Source organism: Microcaecilia unicolor, chromosome 8, assembly GCF_901765095.1.
Source record: "Microcaecilia unicolor chromosome 8, aMicUni1.1, whole genome shotgun sequence".
Lineage (NCBI taxonomy): Eukaryota > Metazoa > Chordata > Amphibia > Gymnophiona > Siphonopidae > Microcaecilia > Microcaecilia unicolor.
The window spans coordinates 213,904,540-213,909,408 of NC_044038.1; positions in this window are offsets into that span (position 1 = coordinate 213,904,540).

Genomic DNA, 4,869 nt, shown 5'->3' on the forward strand with positions numbered 1-4,869 from the left:
CTGGGGAGCGGCAGAGTGAATACACTTATAGGTCTTTTGATGGCCCCTGGAGCTTTCTCATGTCCACTTTGTGGCCCTTTACATGAAATGGGTTGGAGACCACTGCTGTAAACCATAGCCGATTAAGTGGTGAATATCGCACTTAACCAGCTATGTTTTTACTGGCTCTGTATACTCATCCCAGCATTGAATTTTCAGGGATAATGCTGGCAGTGGTCAGCAAAATGATGATTATTGTTGGCTGGGTATCGGACCCCATGTTTGGAGTTTTTTATGCCCCAGCCTCAGTAGCATAGCCAACTCTGTATCTGTTACGTCTGTGCTTTCCTCGCCCTCTGGTGGCCAGAACGGGTGGCTGCTATGGACCATCACCCATTCCAGATTTTAGCTCAGTCCAGTCCGGATCTTCCAGGCTGCCAGACTTGTCTGTTTTGTTTGACCCTGCACTGCACCTGTAGCTGGCTGATGATTGCTGCAGCTGAAGTTCAGCTGCTGCTGGGCTTATTAGCCATTTCGAACCTCTCTGCTTTTGCCTTTGCATTGCGTCTAAGGCCCTGGTATGTTGGTGCTTTTGCACTTCAGCCTGCGTTTGTTTCCTTGCACTAGTTCTTGCCTGAGGTCTTGCCTGTTCTAGTTAGTCTATGTTTAGTTTAGGGTATTGCTTGTTTACTGTATTGCTTGTTTCCCAGTCTTGTGTCTTGTTTGTATGTCTTTGTCTAGTTCTGGGTTTATCTGTGTTTGTTCCCTGCTTCAGTGGCTGCTTGCAGCTTTCAGTTTAGTCTCCTGTCTGGCTGTGTTTGTTCCCTGTTTCAGTGGCTGCTCACAGCTTTCAGTCCTGTTCTTTAGCCTATCCTTTCCCTGCCTTGCTGTCCCTGTGCTGCCTAGCTGTTATCCAGTCCTGCCCTGTCCAGTAAGTCCTGCCGGCCACCTGAAGCCTGGAGCTCAACTCTTGGTGAAAAGTGGCCAGGTGCAGGTGAAGCCTAACTGTTTGTCAGAGATCTGCCCTGTCTCTAGCGTGGGGTGGTTTTGCCTGCCACTGCCGCTCCTCGGCAGTGGTCCAAGGGCTCACAAACCCAGCTTCCAGCTATTGAAAACGTGACAGTATCACTGGTGAGATTGTAAATAGACAATTTCAAAGGGCAAGTCTGACTACAGCCTAACCTTGCACCGCTGCTCTTAGATGCTAGTGGTTATTTCTCAGACACAACCTCTTATACATACCAAGGGTGGGGGGAAAGCAATTGAGCATCCTCCCTAGCTGGAGGCACTTGTGTCAAAGATCTGTCAGTACTGTGTGTACTGTAAGCTGTGTACACACACAGTTACAGTATGTGCTGAAACCACCCTCTCAGGGGACAAACACTTCTGATATCATTGCCTTTGCAGTGCCCTGCTGTGTCATCTTGTTGGTGTTACACTTCAGACACTTCCCTCAGTTGTCCCTGTCACTGCTCCTAAGAGGCAGCAGAACCTCTGTGCAAGCCATGTAGGATGTGTTGATCTCAATTGCACAGGGCACAATCCAGCTGCTGAAGAGCCTGTTCAGGCCCAGCCTGCCCCACCAGATCCTGCCCAGGACCAGTATGCCCCCAAGAGAGCATGGGAGGAGGTCGAGATGGACCTTGCCACTTCCCCCACAACCCATTCAGGCCAGGAAGGGGGAGAACCCCTAGAGGGACATGTCCCCACTGGAGGGGGGAAAAGGAGCACAGGATCAGTTCACCCTGCACCTATGCTAGAAGACATAGCTGCTGAGGGCTGCCCTGAAATGGCTGCCATGCCTGCTGGTTGGCTGACCCAACCCCAGATCCCCAACTCCATCATGGCGGAGTGCTTTGAACTCTAATGCCATTGGTGCTACAAAGGAAAAAGAGCCCTCTTTGTCACTAATCATCTCATCTGTCTTGTCAGAACAGATATCATATCGGAGGCATGTGCCAAGGAAATCTGTAAAATAAAAAAACCTCTAATGGCTTGTAACTCATATTAAATAGAAACTAGAAACATGTCTCTGCACCATTCACTATATCATGGTGAGTTATGATAATAATGGAAGGGGAGTCAGGAATTTTCTTTGCGCACACAGTATAAGTACAGTACTTTCCAGCCACTGGGCAGGAAGCCAGCTTGATTAAAAAAAAACGCTGCTACCACAGAATCAAATATTAAGAATGGATGGCATAAAATTTACATTGAGGGCAATGCTTCAATCCATTTCTATCCGAATAGCCTCCATTGTTAACCTGTATAAACACGTTAACACATGTTAACCAGCCTATTCAGTAAATACATAAGGGGTCCTTTTACTAAGGTGCGCCAAAAAATGGGCTGCGCTAGAGTAGGTGCGTGTTTTGGGTGCGTGCAGATCCATTTTTCAGCGTGCCTGTAAAAAAGTTCAGCTTTTTAAAATTTTTGCCGAAAATGGACATGCGGCAAAATAAAAATGGGCGCACGTCCAATTTGGGTCTGAGACCCTACCACCAGCCACTGACTTAGCGCTAAGGTCTCACGCGTTAACTGTGCAGTAATTATCGTCTACACGTGTAGAATGACGATTGCCGCCCGGTTTCTGCTGCGCACCAGAAAATAAAAATTATTTTTCGGTGTGCTTAGCGGACGTGTTTCAAAAATGAAATTACCGCAAAGGGCCACATGGTAGCTGGGTGATAACTCCAAATTGACGCACATTGGGCGCGCATGGGCGCCTACGTGGCTTAGTACAAGGGCCCCTTAGTCACTTGTCAGCACATTACTGCTAGTCAGTAAATGAGGCACAAAGGTTCTTATGAAGAGTGCTGTATTGATCAAGTAGGTTTTGTCAATGAGCCAATCAATCTATTTAGGAGCTGATATTCAGAAAGATTTAAAGCACCAGAAGAGGTTTCTGGCCATTTAAATCACTTGCACAGGGCTATCTGGGGATATTCAGCAGCATTTAACCAGATAGTGCTAACCACCAAATTCTATAAAAGTCACGACAAATTGTACACGCGTGCAATCTAATTGAATAACGAGTTAATTAGTGCTGATAGTTGGCATGTTAACAAGCAATTATTGGCACTAATTAGATTTATATGGAAGATATGCATGTAAATTTAGACACGGGATCCATGCCTAAATTTTACACGAGAGTTCGAAAAGGGGGCACAGAAATGAGAGGGTCATGGGTGGAATGTGGGCATTCCTCGCATTTAAGCACATTATTATAGAATAAGGGAGGATATACACCCCAATTTAGGCACATAAGTTTCAGTTGGTGCAAACGGCTACGCCTAAAGTTACATGCAATTCCTGGGCGTAAGGCGTAGTCTATACACCGAGCCTAACTTTAAGCACGGTTTATAGAATAACGCTTTTTTTCAGTGCCATATATAGAGTTCACCCCTAAATGCCTATGCAGAAACTGGCTAATTTGTGGGTGGTCTTGGAGCAAAGATGGCACTTATGTGTCATTTATAAGACATAAATGCTATAAGGGGTGTGGAAATACACAATCGTTAGATGATGAAAAAGCACACTAATTTCCAACAACCTGAAAATGATTAAAGATAATACTGTTCTGTAGTTTAGAAGGAAAAAGGCCTCACAGAGCTCCTAGATTATAACCATCTATTGGAGCTTAAACGGATCTAAGGAGATCCTCTGTTCATCATTGGCCCCAAAAACCTTCTGTAATGTGTGGTTTTTTATCTTTCACACAACTAGATCTGCAAAAGAGATCTGTTATGCTATTAACCTAAAAATCACTGATAGTTTGACATTGATATTGTGTTGATCTACAGAGTGGCTTAGTGGTTAGGGTGGTGGACTTTGGTCCTGAGGAACTGAGTTCGATTCCTGGCACAGGCAGCTCCTTGTGACTCTGAGCAAGTCACTTAACCCTCCATTGCCCCATGTAAGCCGCGTTGAGCCTGCCATGAGTGGGAAAGCGCAGGGTACAAATGTAACAAAAATAAAATAGATACTATTGGAGATTCTACATGGAATGTTGCTACTATTGAAGATTCTACATGGAATGTTGCTATTCCACTAGCAACATTCCATGTAGAAGGCTGCGCAGGCTTCTGTTTCTGTGAGTCTGACATCCTGCACGTACGTGCAGGACGTCAGACTCGCAGAAGCCTGCGCGGCCACATTGGTGATCTGCAAGGGCTGACTTCTACATGGAATGTTGCTAGTGGAATAGCAACATTCCATGTAGAATCTCAAATAGTAGCAAGAGTGGAGGAGTGGCCTAGTGGTTAGGGTGGTGGACTTTGGTCCTGAGGAACTGAGTTCGATTCCTGGCACAGGCAGCTCCTTGTGACTCTGGGCAAGTCACTTAACCCTCCATTGCCTGCCGCATTGAGTCTGCCATGAGCGGGAAAGTGTGGGGTACAAATGTAGCAAAAAAGAAAATAGGGCAGTGGCGTACCAAGGTGGGGGCAGTCTGCCCCGGGTGCACGCCGCTGGGGGGTACCACGGCGCGCGCCTGCTCCTCCGAGTTCGCTAAACTTCGTTCGTTCGCTGCAGCTCCCTCTGCCCCGGAACAGGTTACTTCCTGTTCCGGGGCAGAGGGAGCTGCAGCGAACGAACGAAGTTTAGCGAACTCGGAGGAGCAGGCGCGCGCCGCGGCACCCCCCCAAGCGGCGTGCACCCGGGGGGGGGGGGGTGTCATGTCACCGGAGGGGGGGAGGGGTCATCTAGCGGGGGGGGGGGGCGCATCGGCGCTCCGCCCCGGGTGCCATCCAGGCCAGGAACGCCACTGGAATAGGGACATGTGGGCAGCTGTGAGACCCAGAGCTCCTGGGATGTTGGCAGAGCAGTAGATTACTAAGGGGCCTATTTACTAGGCTGCATTATTTATTGAGATTTTGCACACACCTTTTC